This window comes from Vulpes vulpes, chromosome 15 (genome assembly GCF_048418805.1).
Source record: "Vulpes vulpes isolate BD-2025 chromosome 15, VulVul3, whole genome shotgun sequence".
Lineage (NCBI taxonomy): Eukaryota > Metazoa > Chordata > Mammalia > Carnivora > Canidae > Vulpes > Vulpes vulpes.
The window spans coordinates 16,344,398-16,366,137 of NC_132794.1; the positions used below are offsets into that span (position 1 = coordinate 16,344,398).

The 21,740-nt window shown below is 35.4% G+C and overlaps 1 pseudogene; it reads left to right on the top strand.

Moving 5' to 3' along the window:
* The first annotated feature begins 12,538 nt into the window (after window positions 1-12,538).
* Window positions 12,539-19,403, top strand: LOC112917733 (acyl-CoA-binding protein pseudogene; annotated as a pseudogene).
* Window positions 19,404-21,740: the final 2,337 nt, after the last annotated feature.

Consider the following 21,740-nt stretch of genomic DNA (forward strand, 5'->3'; position numbering starts at 1 on the left):
CTTACGTGTAAGGAAAGTTTATAGCTATGGTGGATGCTGTGACATGATATCCAGTCTTTCTTCTGAAGGACTTACTCCCCCAATTCTTTTTATTGGGAATGCTGCCAGCAGAAAAGCTCTTGGCTGTCAACTCTCTCGAGAAATGGTCTTCAAAGGCAGCCCGGGTGGCTCAGCAGTTTAGCTCCGCCTTCAGCCCAGGGTGTAATCCTGGAGACCCAGGATTGAGTCCCACGTTGGGCTCCCTGCATGGAGCCTGCTTCTCCCTCTGCCTGTGTCTCTGTCCCTCTCTCTCTCTGTGTCTCTCGTGAATAAATAAATAAAATCTTTAAAAAAATGGTCTTCAAGTAAAAGTACTGTCTTGTCCAAGATCACTCTCCTTCTGGGGACTGGACCCCATGCATTGAGTGTAATGATACAGTGGTAACAGCTTAGACCCTTGCTCCAAATATAAAAATTCCAAAGGGCCTTTGCAGCTTTGGAGCTCTATCTGGGATTGGCTGAGGCTTTTTTCCCTCTCTCTGTGGAATCTTGCTTCTTTTCCTTTCCCCTCTGGTAGAGATCCAGAGAGCATTCCCCAGTAAACTTCTTCCAGGCTTATCTCTGACCTCAGAGCCTGCTTCTTGAGAGACCCGTGCAGTAATAACCATATAATTTATAGTCCAAGCTAAGAATTCTTTTTCAAGTGAAAGGGTGTGCTGATCAGATGGAATGCAGGTACCACAGGCATAGACTGGAATTAGTCTCAAGTGAACTCAAACTTATGGTCACTCTACGGTTGAGGTAGCATAACCGTGGGTTCAATGCCACTTTACTAGTTGTGAATATTAGGGTAATTACGGACTTTCTTAATCTCACTTTCCTCACGTGTAAAATTGGAGAATTTTCACTGGAGATTTGGATGACTTAAGATGTGAATAAGACATTGGTATAATGTTTAAGACTTAATATTTGGTAGTTCTTACCATGATTACATCCAATTAACAGGTGAAGATATGAAGCTCAGAGAGATTAAGCAAATCCAAAGTTTACACACCTCATTGAGGGGCAATGGCCAGGAATCATATTCAGTTTTCCAACTCTAAAACCCACCCAGATAATCAAGCTGCTGGATTATCTTTTTATACAGCCATTTTTGTCATTTTTAAAATTTATTTTTAAGACCTAATACTCCTCATTAACTGATGTCTTAAGTACTCTTTTAACTGCAAGTAACAAAAAAAACAAAACAAAACAAAACAAAACAAAACAACAAACCCTCCCCAAAAGCACAAAATCTCAAACAAACTTGATCAAAAAAGAAATTTGTGAACTTGTGAACTAGAAAAGCTCAGGGGGAATTCTGTGTTCAAGCCTGGCTGCTTCCATGTCCTTGAAAGCTATCGTGAGAATTTTATATCCCTTATTCTATATATGGGCTGCTTTTCTCAGTGCTGGCTTTATTTTCAGTCACACTTTTCCACATGTTTGGAAAGATGGCTATTAGCAGCTCCAGCCCAGTGTAGCATGTAATTCCAGAGTTGAGAAAGGCAAAACCCCCCCTTTTTTTTCCACCATCCACACTAATCCCCTTGTTTGGTCCTATTTGACATAAATATCCTTCAGAGTTTTACACTTTCCTCTCCTTCCTTAAACCTCCAGCACTTATTCCCTTTCCTCTCTCAGGCGATGGCCTGAATTTTCATTTCACTAAGAAAATTAAATCAATCAAAGCAGAATTTCCTGATGTGCCCACCACCAAATCTATCAACATACCTGTATCTGAAATCACACCCTTCGATTTCCTTCCTTTAAGAGTGGTGAGTCTGTCAGTTTTCCTGACAAAGACCGAACAACATCCCATCATATTATTAGATGGGATTATAATTATTATATTTATTATTATAATTTTCCTAAAAATTATTCTCTCTGGGTTCTTCCCCATGATTTCTCCCTTTACTGAATCATTCCCATCAGCATTTGTTTCAAAGGAAGAACTATAATTCAGATATCTCTTAGCACAATGAGTGAAAGAAATCAGTGATTAAGTTTGGCCTTAAGGATTAGTTCAGGATCTAAAAGTTCTTTTTATATTGAGTTTTAGTCTATTGAATTGCTATCTTCAAAATCTAAGCCTCCTCAGATTCATTTCATTCCTCCCCCATTTTTTTGCCTTTCTCCCTTCAAATAAATGTACCTGATACTGTCCTATTTTCTATACCTTCAGGTCCTCATTTTTCCCTAACTTAGAGTGAATGATAATGATAATTAAACAATTAGGTGAAAACTCCTGGGATTGTGTTAGCTGTTTAATAGGTATCATTTCCTTCTCAGGTTACTGGAATCAATCTAATTCAAAACTGTTGATCCTAAAAGAAACTGTTGGAATAATTCTTGAGATGATTTTAGGTAAATGTGGTGAATTTATAACTTTGTCCAGGCAAGTTCTTGAGGCTTCTTTTTTTTTTTTTTTTTTTTTTTACCAGATTTGAGACATTTTGATATAGAAGGAGGGAGGGAGAAATAATTAGCCATCTCTGGTTGCTTTGGAAAGTGAATTGACTCTTTTAATCTGTCTCTTGAGTACACATGATCATGGAGTCCAGGGGTGGTAGAGAAGACTATGGGTTCACATGATGCAATTGGACCTAAAATTTATAATGACTAAGGATGGAGAAATTATCAGTAAGAGAAATTATCAGTAAAGAAAGTGTTGGTTTTCAAAGAGGAAAACTTCTTCAACATTGGCTCCCATGCCAATATTAAAAAAAAATGAGATCACAATTTGATTTGTGAAAAATGATTTCACAATTTGCAGTTTATTCTTGCTGATTACCTCATCTAAATATGATTTATAATGTACATGAACTGAGTAAGGAAACAATTTGTATATTTTCAAAAAGTATAGAAACTAAGGCCAAGAAAAATCAAGTAACTTTCCCAAGGTCATCCAATAAACAAGTCAAATGTACTCTACAGGTAAGGAAAGTGGTTACCCAGCTCTACATACATATGCTCATCATTATGCTGCCTCGGATAGCTAATTTCTAAAGAGGCCCCCCAAAAAACCTTACTTTTCAGTATTCACATGTTTGTATAGTCTTTACCCACAAAGATTCAGACCTGGTACTGGTTAGACGATAGAATGTGACATGCTTCTTCCTTGTTCTCTTGGAGTGTGTACTCTATGAGAAGCCAGCTGCCATTTAAAACTTTCAACTACTCTGATATTCCAAGCTGTTAGGAAACTCAAACAAGCTATGAAAAATAAAGCTCTTTCACTAGCTCTTTCAGAAATCTTACCATAAGTAGCAGACATGTAATTGAAGAAACTCTTGGATGGCCCAGTTCAGTCGAACATTCAAGTGACTCTCCTTTGGTCACCCTCTGACTGTCATCTTAGAGATACTTCAAGCAAGAGGTAAGCTAAACTCAGTTAATCTACATTATAATAAATATATTTTTTAAGTTACCAAGTTTTAGGGTGATTTACTATACATTAGATCAGCAAAACCTTGTCTCTATCCAAAGCTAGGTAAAGAGCAGAAATCAAGGGATCTTATAAAGTAAATATTAGAAAGATAACATTGCAAATTTTGAAAAATGTTATTGAAAGCATATGGATATAATGAAATACACAGAGCCTCAGAGGTCATAAACCCTGAGATTGAATCATCTTCTTCACATTTTCTCACCTTGTGACTCTTAGATAAATCCCACTCAAACTCTCCACCTCTAAATGTGATTATCAGTAAAACTATGATAAGAATGCACAGCCATGGGACACCTGGGTGGCTCAGTGGTTGAGTGTCTGCCTTGGGCTCAGGTCTTGAACCCGGGGTTCCAGGATCAAGTCCCACATCAGGCATGGAGCCTGTTTCTCCTTCTGCCTCTATCTCTGCCTCCCTCTTTCTGTGTGTCTCTCATGAATAAATAAATAAAACCTTAAAAAAAAAAAAAGAATGCATGGCCACTCCAGAGTGGCCTCAGGTAGGAAAATTTAGTGTTTAAGTATTTTTATAAATTGCAAAATTTTGAAGATATTTGCAGTATTATTATGGGAAAAATACAGAGGCAGGAGAATGTGATCCTGTGATCAAGAGGCAAATTATGTTTGAGTTAATGGAATAGAGTTCGAACATTGGAATCATTTACCCTATGCTTTTGGATACCATCATGCATAAGGAATTGTGCTTAAGGTCTGGTAACCTGGTGCTGAATGAAACATAAATACTACATGGAGCTTATATTCTAATGTTTATCAAATGAGTGATTTCCATTTAGGCAGCTATTATTGACATAAATAAATCAATTTTTCTCTTAGTAGTTATCCTGGTAATGCTGGTGACAGATATGATATATTTTGTAGTGACTGTGGCAGAGCATTTCTAGGTTGAGATAGTTATAATTAGTCACTCACTAATTTCTATGAAGAAGTTTGAAAATTCTATCACACTCTGTGATTAAGGGGAAAGGGGTAAGTCAGTATCATATTGCTCTTAGAAGATAATCCCCTAGGAAGACCCTCGTCTAAAAATGGCAAAATAGGAAATTTGATGGTGCTCATGGAAAAATAATGAAATAGACATTCATCTACAGAGATTACTTTCCTTTGGCAATAACACACAAGGAATTAAACATGAATGTGTTTTTCATGAAGATCTTGGCTTTACATTCCTGTCCAGTGACTAAAAGGAAAACATACATTACTAAAATGGGCTTATCAAATACAAAATATGTATAGAATCCACTTTGGGGCATATGAGCACTGCCTTCTAGGTTTGGAATATGCAATTTCAGAAATCATACCCTAAAAAAGACTTGAGACTAGTATGGTGTGATGTAGCCAAAGCAAACAACATCACTTAAGTGCTTACCAGGAACCTGTAAGTTTGAGAGAAAGAAAGGAATTGTTTCAACTTCATAGAATATGTGGCTACCATACCTAATTTATAGGAGATATACATCAAAATACTTATAGGCTTGTAAGTCATCTCTTGAGTGTTAAACTTCAGACAGAAGATAATCATAAGCATCAGATAACTATAAATTATCAGAGAGTTTAGAGGAAAGATATGTTTTGGAGAAAAGTAGTAAGGATCAGAACTGTATCCAATTACAGTTAAATTCTGTTACTTAGGAAAAAACACCATGGCTTTATGAATACTGAAGAACATTTCCCAAGATGTTAAGCTGAAGATTAAGTCTTACGTATAAATTGGATTTAAATCATATATATGAAATAAAACTTATTTTTATCTTATAATTAGTACTTACTTGCAAGTGCTAATAAAAATATTTCATTTCTAGTGGTATAAAATTCTATTGTGATATGAAAGATAAATGATATCAGTGAGAGAAAAAGCCTCTGAAAATAATTTCCTTCATACAGACAATGAAAGAATGGCAGAAATAATCAGAACTAATTTTTTTTTTAACTCTGGAAATTAACCAAAGGCTTCTAAGACTCCAGAAACTCGTGTGTGTGTATCATCTTAATAATAGAAAGAATTGTGAACTTTGTGATATTTTAGTTTGCTCTATTCTCATGCCCCTTTCTAAGTACCCGGGTAGACAAAAACAAAGAGCCTTCAATCATGAACATTAGCAGCGTGGCAACCACCAGTATCATTCCCAGAGAACTATCATTATTTGACCTGGTAGGTGGTTCAGTGGGAAACCCCACTTATAATTCTGTCTTCATGTGACCTAACTTGGAACTTACCCAGTGTGAAAAGCCTTTTCTCTGGGATACTTGTTGAAAATATTTAGAGGCAATATTTTAACTTCATGGAAGGCTGAGGTAGGAGATAATGGTTAGAACAAATCATAAGTAGGCATAACACTTAAAAGAGAAAGTTATAAAATGAGATGTCAACAAGGATTTTCAAAAGTTCTGGCATGTTATTGAGGATCTAAAAGTCCACACACAGGGATATGGTGGTGTACATTCCAAACAGAGCTTCTATTTTCAAGAAGCTGTGTATGAGAAAGCCTAAGCTCTCAGCATGGGCTTACCAACCAGGAGGCCCTGGGAAAGCAAGAAGTGAGGACAAGGTCAGAGTTTTCAACTGCCTGTCTGGGAGTTGGAGGTGTGCCCCAATTGCACACAGATACCCTTAGCAAAGACTGGATGAATTATTGGGTCCAGAAGGAAGGAAACAGTAAAGACTGGAGTGGAAATAAATAAAACAGAGAATAGAAAAATAATAGACAAAATCAACAAAGCCAAAAGATAATTCTTTGGAAAGATTATCTAAATTGACTCTGCTGTAGCCAAAATGGCCATTATAAAAAGAGACAAGATGCAAATTACTAAAATCTGGAATAAGAAGAGGAATATCACTATTGAGATTATATAAATAAGAATTATAAGGAAATTCTATGAATGTTCTCATGGTAATTTAGATAAAGTGAGAATTCATCTGGGAAATTTCATATTCCTAAAAAAAGAAATGCTTGTGGGAATGTAAAGTGATGAAGGTGCTTTAAAACGGAGCCTGAAAATTCTAAATAAAATTAAATGTAGAATTACCATATAAGCCAGAAATTCTGCTCCTAGGTATATACCCTAAAGAACTGACAACATTTTTCTATTTGTTTACACAAATACTTGTACATTAACGTTCATAGTGGTATTAGTCATGATAGCTAAAAGGTGAAAATAACTCAAATATCCATGATTTGATGAATGTATAAATAAAAAGTGGTATATCCATATAATGGAACATCATTTGGCAATAGAAAGGAGTGAAGTACTAATTAATACATGACAGAACATGAATGGACTTTGAAAACATTATGCTAAGTGAGAGCAGCCAGACACAAAAGGTCACATCTCGTATTATCCTGTGACATAAAATATTCAGAAGAGGCAAATCTATAGAAAGTTTATTAGTGTTTCCAGGAGCTATGGCATGGGTGGATAGGGAGCAAATGCCAGTGACTACCGAGTTTCTTTGGGTGATGTTGAAAATGTGCTGAGGTTAGAGTGTGGTAATGATCACACAACCATGTGAATATCTAAACATATTGTACACTTTCAAGGTGTGAACTTGAAGAAATGTGAATTATATCTAAAAATAAAAGGGAAAAAAAGAAAGGCAGAAGTGGTTGACTCGATGCATAACAAGCTTGATGCATACATGCAGGAATAAGTCAATAAAATTAAAGCCCTGTTTTCTGGTCTAGCAATCTTCATTAGTCTGGGTTGCCGGAAGGAAAGAAAGGTGATACTTAAATTAGGTAATTGATGAGTATTTAATAAAGAGACTAATTGCAAAGTTATGGCACAGTTTAGTGAAACCAAACAGGGACAAACCAGTGAACTTTGGCAAGGAAAATTTATTCGTTGGCCTGGAAAGGTTAGAAGAAGAAACATTTAACAGAACTGTTTGAAAAAGAGACTGCACCCAGTGGGGTGCCTAGGAGAAGCTGTGGCTTTTGGTAAAGCAGCACAGTCAGCCTACTGATATCCAACAGGAGAGAACTCAATAAATACCCTCTCACTCTTTTCCCACCTTCCATTCTCCTGCTAGTGCTTCTCACAGGCAGTTTGAAGCCAATTAGAAGCCAGGGTTAAGGCAGCCTTTTGAGACAGCCCACAAAGTCAGCTTCCCAGGGCAAGAAAAATAGAGTTACAAAGGGCAAATTGAAAATGTAGAGTACCATAACCTAAAGGAGATGGACAAAGAGGACCAAGACTTTCCTTTTGATGTTAGGAGTTGGATAGTACTCTATTAGAAGTCTGAGTCCCAGTCATGGAGGAAGGCTGCTGAAGAACATGTCCTGCTTGTTCAGATTAGGCATGGAGATCATACTTGATTTTTGATTTTTCATGAAAGGAGTTGAAACTGGGATTCTACAGCATCCAACCCTCTGATCGGAGAGGGCTTACTCTCAGTATACTTATTATGGACAGTATCTATTCTGTGGGTGGATACTTGCTTTAAAGGGCCCTGTTTTCTATCAAGAGAGAAGAATTAAGATGTCAGAAAGTGTGCTGACCTTTTGTGTCTTCAGTTGGACAGTTAATCTAAAAAAAAAAGAGTATCTTTTTTTTTTAATGTGGAATTAAGACTTTAACGTGGCCTTCTAACACCCCCATTTCAGACTTCTGGCCTCTGACATTGTAAGAGAATCAATATCTATGGTTAAGCCAGACAGTTTGTAGTAATTTGTTAAGGCAGCCCTAGGGAAATTGTATACTAGATATGTGGCCTTATTATTAAAAACAAAACAAAACAAGAAACTAGCCAACAAACATTGTCCCACATAGTCTGATGCTTTCTTCGTAGCCCTCATGATGAAGAAAGAAACATAGAAATAACTATGTAAGTAAGGGGATCCATTCACTCATGCTCTTGCTCAAACATGAATAGAACCGTCCAAGTTCACAGTGTGTGTGGGTCAAAGAAAGATGTTTCTCAAGGGATTTTAATCCCAGTATCCATGGGTGTCTGTTATGATGTCTTATACCGCTGGGTCCTACATCAGGCTGGCATTGGCTTGTGAAAATCTCTCTTAAGTCTGCTGGCAAGCAGCATGCACAGTTCATTCACAATCTGGGAAGCTATGGGTTTGAAGACACATATGAAGGACAGATAATAAGGATGTTACCAAAGCTACCTTGTTTCAGGTTGAGACATAACTTGGAAACTGGGCACTAGGCTTCTGAATCCTAGCACAAAGTCATGCCAGAATAGGCCATCCTTTGTAAAACAATCTAGCAAGATGTTACATAGGACTATGATTGGTATACAGGACTTAAAAAGAGAAAGTTTAGGGGTGCCCGAGTGACTCAGTCAGTTGAGAATCTGATTTTTGGTTTTGGCTCAAGTCATGATCTCAGGGTCATGAGATTGAGCCCCATGATGGAACTTGCTTAAGATTCTCTCTTTCCTCCCCCTGATCTTGCACATGCTCTCTTTCTCTCTCTGAAATGAATAAATATTTTTTTTTAAAGAGGGAAAGTTAAAGCTTAGATAGAAACAAAGAGGTTCATCAAGTTCTTATGAAAATTTTAAAACACAAGCTTAATGTAGCCATAGACAAATAAATGAATACCCTATTGCCTCAAAAATTAATCAAAAGTTCTTTGTATTATACTCTTTGATTTTTTTTTATTTCAATTCAATTTGGCAAAATAAAGTATAATACCCAGTTCTCATCCCATCAATGTATTAAACTTTTCATGAGAAAGGATAATAGCCCATAGATATTTAGTATCCTGGTAAAAGTTGTCTTTGTGGCTGAATAAAACATGACCCTTTACCTCAAAAAGAGGGCAACAGTTATTCTAGGATGCAAGTGAAGTCCACACAGGCTGAAAAAGAACCACTGAGCCCTGCCTCAGCATCTGCTCTTACTTCCACAGCAAGACATACACCTTTCTTGATGTCCTGCCCATTACACAGACAAAACTCAATCAACTGAGTTAGTTAATGGTGTTGTTCTTTCTCTCACATATGAAATTGTATGAAAAGACATTGTGTCTTCTGAATATTAGAGCCATTAAAGCATTTTGTCCTTGCATTTAATTTCCAAGGTGACAGTAATTACTTTGCTAGGTGAAAAGAAAACAACCACCACAAAAGGCAGGAAGTGGTTTAACACAGGAAGAACCAAGCCACCAGGAGTGGAGGTGCAGATTGATGGGCTACAGTCAGCATATGCACATTGCCATGGAAATTACACAAAAATGGAATCCTCGGGCATCCGGCACAATTAAGGGCTATTATCAGTCATGACTACCTAAAGAATATGTTATAGAAAGTTGAATAAAAACATTTTTATTAAAGGAAGAAAATGAAGTAAGTGTGTGAACTGAAAGGACAGGCATGACACAACATTTCTGATAATATTGAGGGAATTTCTTCCATTTTCTGAGACAAGTAGCTAGAATGTTTAAGGCCTGGAAATGATGGGTTTGAGTTAGATGACTACGTTAGCACTGAAACCCTCTCATTAAAGTAAAGATCAGCATCTCTCCTTGGTCTCCTGAGGATATTTTTTGGCGCTGTATCTACATCTCAAGGTCAGAAAACTTACTTGGAATTCTCATGACTAAGCTAATCTCACTGACTTGGTCAAAGGGGTACTTTCCAATATTCTTTTACAGCACAGTCTCTGCTACAGAATGGCTCCAAAGGCTTAATATCTTATCCTAATTCGAATCATACAGTCCATAATTTCCTGGTATCCAAACAAACCCAGTGGGTAGGCATGCACAAAATTTGGCCACAAACACTAGTAATCACCATTTTCTCTCAAGCTTTAATAAGAGGCCTGTGGCTCCAACGCCATATGCCAATGGACAGAAGCCCTCCTATCAACCCCAGCCATGAATCTGATTTATTTAAAAAGGAGGAAACCAGGAACTAGCTGGATAAAATCCACTGCCTGTGGTATGAACCTTGACCAGTCTAGCAGAACCACTACCCAATACCAAAACCTCTGAGTAAAGGAAAAAAATAGACTAAATAATGAAGAAAATATGAGCAGAGAGATAAACAAAAATCTTTTGAGTATTCAAGCATCAGAGTTAAATGCTTTTTAGCTCTAATGTATTTTTTTTTTTTCCCTTGAGAAGTAGAATATCAGTCTTTCCACTTGACTTTCTCTGATAAGGACACTTGGGGTAATTCATAATGATCATTATGATAATAGTAATAAGATAATGGCAAACTCTCTAATTATTAAACTGAGGAGCTATAAGCGATACTTTATATATTAACTCTTCTGATCCTCACAAGGGAAAGCTCAGAAAGAGAGATAAATGGCCTGACCTCTCAGAGCCAATGAATGATCCAGTCTGAGGAACCCAAATGGTTTGGCTCTTGAATGTTCTTTTTTAACCATTGTCTTCTACCAAGTCCCACGTAACCCATTCACACAGCAGATGAACCTCTACTTCAATTTGTAAAATTTCCATAGTGAGTAAAATAAAACTATCACCTAATTCACCTAGTGGTGCCAAAATATCACCGGCCTCCATAATGCTACATCCCAGCCAGTTGAGAGTAAAGCACAGAGATGAGCATTCTGGAATATCTATGAGATGCCAGACAATGTTCTGTGCATTTCAGCAAAATTGATCTCATTTAGTTTTTTATAAGTGGTAAATTTGAAGAATAATGAAAAGAGTAGGTGAGCAGCCTTGGTGTTTTCTTGACACTATGGATTTTTCTTCTTGTTTTTTTTTTTTATATTTGTCTTTTTCTTTTCTTTTTGGTAATTAAGCAATAATCTGTGTTAATATTTAGGTTGTATTCAATCAGTTTTTACTAATGTACTAGGTGCTGTTGTAATAGGAAGTATTTTCTCAACTATGTGACAATGTATTTTAATTTTTAAAAAAAAAAGATTATTTACTTATTGAAAAAGAAAGAGTGAGAGAGATCAAGAGCATGAGCAGGGAGGAGGGTCAAAGAGAGGAGGAGAAGGACTCCCTACTGAGCATGGTGCTGGACATGGGGCTCAATCCCAGGACCCTAGGATCATGACCTGAGCTGAAGGCAAATGCACAACTGACTAAGCCACCCAGGTGACCCTATGATAATGTGTTTTAAAATATGTATACATTCATCTGCCTCAAATCCACTTAAGAAACAGTGAGATTAAATCTTTATATTCCTGGGAACCCTGGGTGGCTCAGCGGTTGAACAACTGCCTTCAGCTCAGGGTGTGATCCGAGGTCCAGGATCAAGTCCCACATTGGGCTCCCTGTGAGGAGCCTACCTCTCCCTCTGCCTGTGTCTCTGCCTCTCTCTCTGTCTCTCATGAATAAATAAAAACAAAATCTTAAAAAAAAAAAAAAAGAAACTTTATATTCCTAATAGCCTATGCCAATAAGTATATTTTAATTTCTGTTTCTATTAAAGTTCCTTATTTAAGATTAAGCATTTAATAACTATTTGCTGCCTCATCATGCAAAATAAAACAATGTAATATTAATGATGCCTACTGTGTACTTGCTTTGCATCAACCTCTGCTGTAAGCAAATTTAATTTATTAGTTAAATTAACCTTCACTTGATAATTTATAGAGTTACTATTACTATCATATTTATTTTGCAGATGACATGAGAAAAGCAAGAGAGTAAGTAAACAAAACTAATCAGAAAATGATGGCATCGGGCAGCCCGGGTGGCTCAGAGGTTTAGTGCCACCTTCAGCCCAGTGCATGATCCTGGAGACCGGGGGTCGAGTCCCACGTCAGGCTCCCTGCATGGAGCCTGCTTCTCTGCCTCTCTCTCTCTCATGAATAAATAAATAAAATCTTAAAGGAAAAAAAAAAGAAAAAGAAAAAGATGGCATCAAGATTTGGACCCTAACAGTTTGACTTCAGAGCTGGAAAATCAACCTACACACATACTGTCTTTGGATTCTCACTAAATTTGAGATTATCTTACTTATAAGCAATTTGAGAGTCACAAAATTTCTTCGCAGCTTCCAAAGAAAAATGTCCAAAAGATAAGCAACACACCAGTAGTTGAAAGCTGGCCATAGACTAAGAGAACACTAATTTTACAGGAATGTCTATAATATTCATGAAAGCAAACATGGAACACTTAGAGCTCATCTTGGTAAGCTCCATGGTACAGTAAGGCAACAAGATAAACAACAAGGATAAAGGGCCAGCTAGTTTAGAAATCTAAAAAGCTACTAGGATACTTTTAAGCATGTAAAACCCTAAAGTATACTTAGACTGCCATGTTTTTCTACTTTATCAATAACAGTTTAATTCAATTTTGTTTTCTATCTTAACTTAAAATTATAAAGGTATAAGATTATGCAGTATCTTTATTGCCTCATGTTTTTAAGTTCTCTCTCACAATTTCCTTCTTAGACAACTTAGGGAAAGCTTAGTTATGCCTAAATTCTACACAATGACATAATTGAGTTGGTGGAAATCAGTGAGTAATCAGCATTCAAATTTCTCTTAATCATTACAGCTAAGACAGCTAAGATTTCATAATTTCCTTTGTTATTCATAAAAATTGTTTAATAATAAAATATCAGTCTCTTTCTACTTCAATATTTAACTTTTGAAGATAGGCTCTAGAAAAAGTCATTTAAAAATGTACATATTGATTTGTTTCTCCATATATAATTTCCTGGCTGTATCTTTTGCCAGCTTCCTGGGTGTAGACTTTCAAAATTGTCACATGAGTATATGCAAACTATGGATTAAGAAATGGTAAGACTTGTCCAGATGCTAAGACATTCCATGCCAAAATTAACATTTTTTCCCACCTGAGAAGTTCAGTGTCTTTACTAATGTTGCTATTTAGTAAAACTGCATTCTGTACATTGTTGATGAGAGTACATGGTCATAGGATTGCTTTAGAGTCCTGAGAGCCAAGTGGGGATTCTCCAGTGTTGAGAAGATAAGCTTCATAATCATTGCTCATTAATTCTGGGAAATGAACACTCAGCTTGTTCAAAAACTTGCTAAATATTTCCATGGCTGAGATGCAAACCTAGAATTCCTGAACATGTTGGCTACTTACTGTCTAAAATAATAAACTAGAACTTCTCACTGATAGTCTGTGCTGTGAAACACATAATTTAGAATTAATAATCAAGTCATTACTATTTGACTTAGATAGAGGGACTTGTGTGCATGTCTGTATTGAACACATGCCCAAACACTTAGGTGTATCATATACACAGTAATAAAAATGTTTTCCTTCAGTATCTACTAGAAAAGAGAATTAGAGAAATACCAGTCTCTACTGCCTTCCTTGGATTCATGCACTAGTTACTTACCTGAATACACCTTAGAGTAATTACATACATACATACATACCTGATGGACCTAGTGCAATGGGTTTGCCCTACAGCAAGTAGTATCAGAAATAATTTCAATTGGAATGCAACTGCTCTTCAATTCTATGCAATTGCTAAGTGGAGACATAATTGAAAAGAAAATTATAATAATTCAATCAACTACAATAAATAATTTTTAGATGAGGAAGCAGTCCCAAGAGCATGAGTTTGGAAGTTGGCCCCATTTGTCAGCAGTATGTCTCTTTATCTTAATATTTATCATTAGTCTACTTTTCTGTTCTCAATATATCAAAATTACCAAATAGAAAGAGGCAAATCTGAATCAAGGGGACACCTAAGCCTTGATCTAAAAGTATATAAGCCTGTAATCTAAAAATAAAGGAGAAATAAGCAAATGTATTAACTTGCTTTGACTTTAACTACATTCTAGATTATGCTAAAATGCAGTGTAAATTAGCTATTTCTGCCCCCTAATAATAACAGAAATATAAAAGTGAAATATAAAATTGCAGGAATCCATATTAAGGCTCTCAGATTTAAACTGATGTTAAAAATTCAGCAATATTTATTTCAAATAAAAAAGAATGTTAAATAAATTCAAATTAAAGATATTCCATATATTGTCATAATATGACAGCAAAACTTATCCTCTGAAGAAAGATCAAATTTTTAAAATAAGTGAGAACAAGACCAAGCATCATCTAGAAGCCAGTTTCTTGTTTGCTCAGCACTACGGACAACTTTTATAAGAGTAAGAAAATTAGATTTACTGAAAATGAAATTTAGATGAAGTGCTATTGAAGTATAATATTTTATGAAATCCCATGTTAAACTAGAAGAAGTTAAATGACAAGTGCTAGATTATTATGAAACAATTGCTATTTTATATTTTATTTTTTTCCTCTAAATTATGGGATAGTGACTATTTTGGTGTTTTTTGTAATGGGTAAGTCATATAATCTAGATCTTAGCTCAGTGACTTACTGAAATTCGACTTTACTACAAAAAAACAAAACAAAACAAAACAAAACAAAACAAACAAACCTCTGTGTTCCTCCTTAAACTCTGAATTTAAAATTAATATCATGCAACTTTCTTCTACTCTTTCAAGTTTTCTCTTATATTCTCAACTAGTCTGTAAACTCCTGGATGAAGTTTTATGACTTATACAAATCTTATCCTTCTGCATCAACTCTCTGTTGCTAAAATATAATCATTTGTTAACACGGATTTGTAGATTCGTTGGTAGATTTATTAACTTTAAAATTAGCAAGCAATGCACAGCCAATGCACTATTAAAATTATTATAGATTAAGAAAATTATCTTTGTTAGAAATTTAAGGAGAGTTTTGGTCTTCATTCTCCTGATATGTAAATTCAAATATACTTCCTATTTCTAAGAAAACCAGCTTCACTTAGGAAACATCTTCTAAATTGTTTAGGTCTTAACAATACCACTTTTTAAAAAAAGTTATTTATTTATTTATTTATTTATTTATTTATTTATTTATTCATGAGAGACACACGGAGAGAGGCAGAGACTTAGGCAGAGAGAGAAACAGGCTCTATGCAGGGAGCCTGATGTGGGACTCGATCCTGGGATGCCAGGGTAATGCCTGGGCAGAAGGCAGGTGCTTAATTGCTGAGCAACATAGGTGTCCCAACATTACCACTTTTAAATATTTATTTAGAATCTTATGAAGATTGCACAGGATATTGAATCAAGAATATTAAAGAGATTGTGCACTACACTTTGGATGAATGCTTTTATTTTCCTCCTTTCTGTTTTATGGAGATATAATGACATAGAGCACTGTACAAGTTTAAGGTATACAGCACACTGACTGGACTTACCACAATCAATATAGTGAACATTTCTCATCTTGTTATGAACACAAAGACATGAGTAGTTTTAAAACTCTAGTGGGCAGAAGTCACTTGGATTTGTGTGTGTGTGTGTGTGTGTGCCAAGTACAGATATTAAACTGAATTCCAGACTCAGAGACTCTGACTCAATAGGTATAGAATGTGAATTAAGAATCTGCATTTTAAATATACTCAAGGTATATCTTAATTATGTTTAGATGTAGGTAATTTTCCTACTTGAGAAATGTTGCTTGAGGCATTTATTATATGTGATAAAAACTAAACCTGCGTTTAGATAATTCAAAGAAAAATATATGAATGAGATGTGTTCAGTATCTATTCTGTCTCAACCTCTGCTCATTTTTTGTCTCTTCCTTTGTTCAACTTTATTGTTTGTGCATTTGCTTAAAATTTTCATGCAAGCCCCAGCTATCTTCATCAATCCATATAAAATGTACTTTGCAAGGACCTTTTCAAATTTCTTCTTCAAGTATTCCTGAGCTGGATGAATCAGTTCTCCCTATCTTCCTTGTAGTGCTTGGTTTGAATCACTCATGACACTAATTTATACTGTGATTTATGAAAGATTTCCTTATTTCATTTTTATTTCCTTTCACTAATTATTTTTCCAGAAAAAAAGAATTATATACTCCACCCCCCCCCCCCGACACACACACAACTGTAAAGGGCTTCAACATGATAGCCCCAAAATAAGTTTTATTTTAATGCTGTGCATATAAATAAGAAATGTGTGAAGGAGATATAAATTAATCTTGAAATTAAGAGGGGGCTATTACTGAGCAAAATATATGCTTTCTCAAACACTTTTCTTTTTAAACAAATTGAAAACTCATTTTCAAAAATCTTTGACTGTTTATCCTAACAAAACTTTTTAAAGTTTGTTAAACTTTTATTTTTAAAATTATAGTCAATCATTTATTTCACATTCATGTAGTCAGGATAGGAAGTGGAGGCAGGCTGGAAGATAGGAATCAGAATATCATCAAATGATTTATTAATTTACTATTGTTCAGAGCATTTATAGTTGGTTGTCATGTATTCAAATGAATAGAAAAAAGAGGGTAGAAATGAATCATATGTATTTAAAATGATTATTTACTCTTAAAATGAGTGTTCAGAAACAATGATACTGTAAGGCATTGCATAAAAACAGTTTATCTCCTGATTCTCTATTAAAACTTACTGATGGTAAAACAAAATAAGAAAAATAGGGAAGATAAACATCTTCAGGGAAAGAATTATAACCTTAAAATAGGATTATAATTTTGGAGCAAACTAGCCAAATACTGTGGTATCTTAACTAAGACAAAGAGGAATCTGAGTGCTTTCACATTCATTTTTTCAAAAGATTTTATTTATTTATTTGAGAGAGACAGAGCACAAGCAAAGAGAGGAGCAGAGGGAGAGGGAGAAGCAGACTCCCTGCTGAACCTGACTCGGGGCTTGATCCCAGGACCCTGGGATCATGACCTGATTTGAAGGCAGACGCTTAACCAACTGAACCACCCAGGTGGCTTATTTCATATTAATAATCCATGTATCTTCAGAATGAATATTTTGTCAAATGTTATTGTCACTATCTAGGAAGTATAATTAAAAATCTTTTTCTTAAAAATGATAACATCTTATGGAATGGTTTGGTAATGGTAAAAGTAGGAAAGCCACTGTAAAGTAACTCAGTGTTGTGTAACCATAAAATAGAAGGAAATTGAAGTTGAAGAATCATCCAGGGTGATGTGCTATTTTTATTTCATATACACTGGGCTCTAAGAAGAAGGAAACTCACTGAGATAAAGAGAAGTAAAAGGACAGTGAAAAGATTTAACCCCAGTTGATAGTGCAAATATCCTATAGCCCCAGGAAACTAAATCTGAGTCATAATATCTCTGGAAAGGAGAGTGTTAATAATAGGCATTTGTCCAGTATAGGAAAATGAGTATGATAGTGTTCCCTAACAGAAACCTAGAAAAAAGATGATATAAACTGCAATACCCATACCACTCCTCCCTTAAGTATCCCTTAGGTAATACCTAAATCTATTCTAACAAAAGAAGTCCTTGACTTACAAGGGGAAACCCATAAGGCTACCTGGAGATTTCTCAATATAAATTTGGCAAGTCAGAAGGGAGTGTCATGGTATATTCAAAATATGGATTGAGAAAAATCTGCTGCCAAGAATATTATCCAGCAAGGATATCCTTCAGAGTAGAAGGTGAGATAAATAATTTCCCAGACAAACAAAAGCTAAAGGAATCCGTGACCATTAAACCAGCCCTGCAAGAAATATTAAAAGGGGCTCTTTGAGTAGAAAAGAGACACCAAAAGTGACAAAGAGAAGAAAGGTCAGAGAAAATCTCCAGAAACAATGGCAACACCACAGAAATACAGTTATAAGAGCATATTATGAAAACCTATATGCCAAGAAATTGAACAACTAAAAGAAATGGATAAATTCTTACAAACATATAGACTACTAAAACTGAAACAAGAAGAGATAGAAAACCTGAACGGACTGATAACCAGAAAAGAAATTGAATCAGTAATCAAAAAATTCCCAACAGACAAAATTCCAGGGCCAGAGAGCTTCATAGTTGAGTTCTACCAAACATTTAAAAAGAATTAATATCTATTCTTCTCAAACTATTCCAAAAGAGTAGAAAAGGAAGGAAAACTTCCAAATTCATTCTAAGAGGTCAGCATTACCTTGATATTAAAACCAGATAAGGACTTCACTAAAAAAGAGAGCTATAAGCCAATATCTCTTATGAACATGGATGTAAAAATTCTCAGGAAAATACTAGTAAACTAAATCTAACAATATGTTAAATAAATAATTCACCACAACCAAGTGGGACTTATTCTTGGGTTGCAAGAGTGGTTCACTATTCTTGAATCAATCAACATGATACACCACAGTAATTAAAGAAAGGATAAAAATCATTTCAACAGATGCAGGAAAAAAAAAAAAAACATTTGACAAAATGCCACATACATTCATTATATATATATAAAAAAACCTCAACAAAGTAGAGATAGAGGAAACGAACATACCTCAACATAATAAAAGGCATATATGAAAAACCCACACCTAATATCCTAAAGGGGAAAAACAGAGCTTTTTCTCCATTTCTCCGAGAGTCAGGAAAAAGACAGGGATGTCCACTCTCATCACTGTTATTTAACATAGTAATGGAAGTCCTAGCCACAGCAATCAGACAATAAAAATAAAAGGCATCCAAATTGGCAAGGAAGAAGTAAAAGTTTCACTCTTTGTGCATGATATGATATTCTATATTGAAAACTCAAAAGACTCCACCATAAACACTGCCAGAACAGAACGCAAATTTAGCAAAGTTGCAGGATACAAAATCAATGTAAAGAAATCTGTTGCATTTTTATACACAATTATGAAGTAACAGAAAGAGAAATTAAGGAATCTAAACTATTTACAACTGCACCCAAAACAGGAAGATATCTCAGTCACATCATATGCTATTGCTTTCTACTCCTTACTGCCTCCATGGACTCTCTAGAATCCTTGCAAACCAGTAGATGATGAGACGTTGTTCATCTATAGCCACTACAAACAAGCAACTGTGGATGACATAGACACAGAACAGCCTGGGCTGTTGAAAAAGACAAGGCCAGTGGGATGCCTGGAATCAGCTGAAAGAGACTTCCAATGAAGATGCCATGGAAGCTGACATCAACAAAGCAGAAGTTCTATATAAAAAATATGGAATATAAGGGACTGGATTTGGCTGCCAGCAGTACATTTTATCTAAACTGATATAATGCCCTATTTTTCTAATACTGTGGATGATATGAAATCATGCAAATAGCCTGTTAACCAAGGTCCAGAAGACTGTACAGGACATGGCTCTAGGGGTAGGGACTGACATGGTTACTGACCTGCACTGAGTAGTTTTTATTCATAGATCAATTCAAAGTGCATTTATTATTTAAACAACAACAATAACAACAAAATAAGGTACCTAGTAATAAAACTAACCAAAGAGGTGGAAGACCTCTACACCGCAAACTATAAAACATTGATGAAAGAAATTGAAGATGACACAAAGAAATGGGAAAACATTCCATGCTTATGGATTGGAAGAACAGCTATTGTTAAAATATCTATATTACCCAAAGCGAATCGACACATTTAACACAATCGCTATCAAAATACCATCAGCATTTTTCACAGCTAGAACAAACAATTCTAAAATTTGTATGGAACCAGATAAGACAGAGAGTAGGCAAACTAATGTGGAAAAAGAAAAGTAATGCTGGAGGCATTACAGTTCTGGACTTCAAGTTATATTACAAAGCTGTAGTGATCAAAACAGTATGGTTTTATATATATATACACACACAAAACTCAGTCATTAAAAGAGATGAATTTGGGCAGCCCTGGTGACACAGTGGTTTAGCGCTGCCTGCAGCCCAAAGTGTGATCCTGGAGACCTGGGATCGAGTCCCACATCGGCTGCTTCTCCTTCCGCCTGTGTCTCTGCATCTGTCTCTCTCTCTCTCTCTCTCTCTCTGTCTCTCATGAATAAATAAATAAAATCTTAAAAAAAAAAGAGATGAATTCTTGCCATTTGCAACGACATGAAGATAGATGGCGCTAGACAAGTATTATGCTAAGTGAAATGTCAGAGAAACCAAATACCATATGATTTCACTCATATGTGAGATTTAAGAAACAAAACAAATGAGAAAAGGGGGAAAAGAGAGAGGGAGGCAAAACAAGAAAACAAGAAACAAACTCTTGACTATAGACAACAAACTGATGGTTACCAGAGGAGAGGTGGGTGTGGGAAGGGGGAAATAGGTGATGAGGATTAAGGAGTGCATCTGTTGTGATGAGCACCAGGTGTTGTATGGAAGTGTGGAATCACTATATCATACACCTGAAATTATTATTATTCTGTATGTTAACTAACTGGGATTTAATAAAAACTTAAAAAAATATTAAGGAATTATAGAAAAGACTTTTTTAGATTCCACATATAGGTGGGAATCATACAGTAGTTGTCTTTTTATATTTGGCCTATTTCACTTAGCTTAATGTTCTCCAGGTTCAATCATCTTGTAAATGGGAAACTTTCCTGTATTTTAAAGTTGAATAATATTCCACTGAATATAAATACCACATTACATTTCATGATTTGTAAATACCATATCCTTTGTTAGACACTTAGGTAATTTCCATCTCAGTTATTGTGAATGTCTTGAAATGAACATGGGAGTGCAGGTATCTCTGCAATATGATTTCATTTCTTTTGGATGTCAACCCAGAAGTGGGATTATTGGATCATGTGGTAGCTCCATTTTTAATTTTTGGAAGAGCCTTCATACTGTTTTTCATAATGGCTCATACCAACTCACATTCCCACCACTAGTGCACAAGGGTTCCCTTATCTCCACATCCTCAGCAACACTTTTTATTACCTTTTGTACTTTTTATTACCTTGAAATTTGAGAAGAGGTAGTTCTTAGGTATTTTCACCACAAAAAAGTAACCATATGAGATGCTGGGTATGTTAAATAGCTTGATTATGGTAATCATTTCACAATGTATATGTATATTCAAACATCATATTGTATTCTTTACATATATATCCCTTTTGTGTCAAATCTCAATAAAGCTAGAGAAAAACAAGAAAATTCAGTGATAATAAGCTGTCCTGCTGTTATATGGTTTATACAGACTTTACATTTTTCATGGCATCCCCAGAGGTGTAGCATAACAAATAACTAAATAAAAAAGACCAAGAGAAGTGAGATGAGAACAAATCTCTATGTAAATATCATTCATTAGACAAGATAAGCTCTTGGCTTGGAAGCACATTTTCTCAAAATCAACTGTTTGAGCAGGGAAATATGTGCACAATCCGTGATGTACAACATAATGTTCCATAAAAATTAATCTTCATCAAAAAAGATAAAGAAAACGACAAAAGCATAGCAATCCTTATGAGATGTTGGTGGATATTAAAACATGAAAATTCAGACCCACCATCTGCCTGTTGGTGTTTTGAAAACAGAAATAAGCATTTACAATGAAAACATTACCTA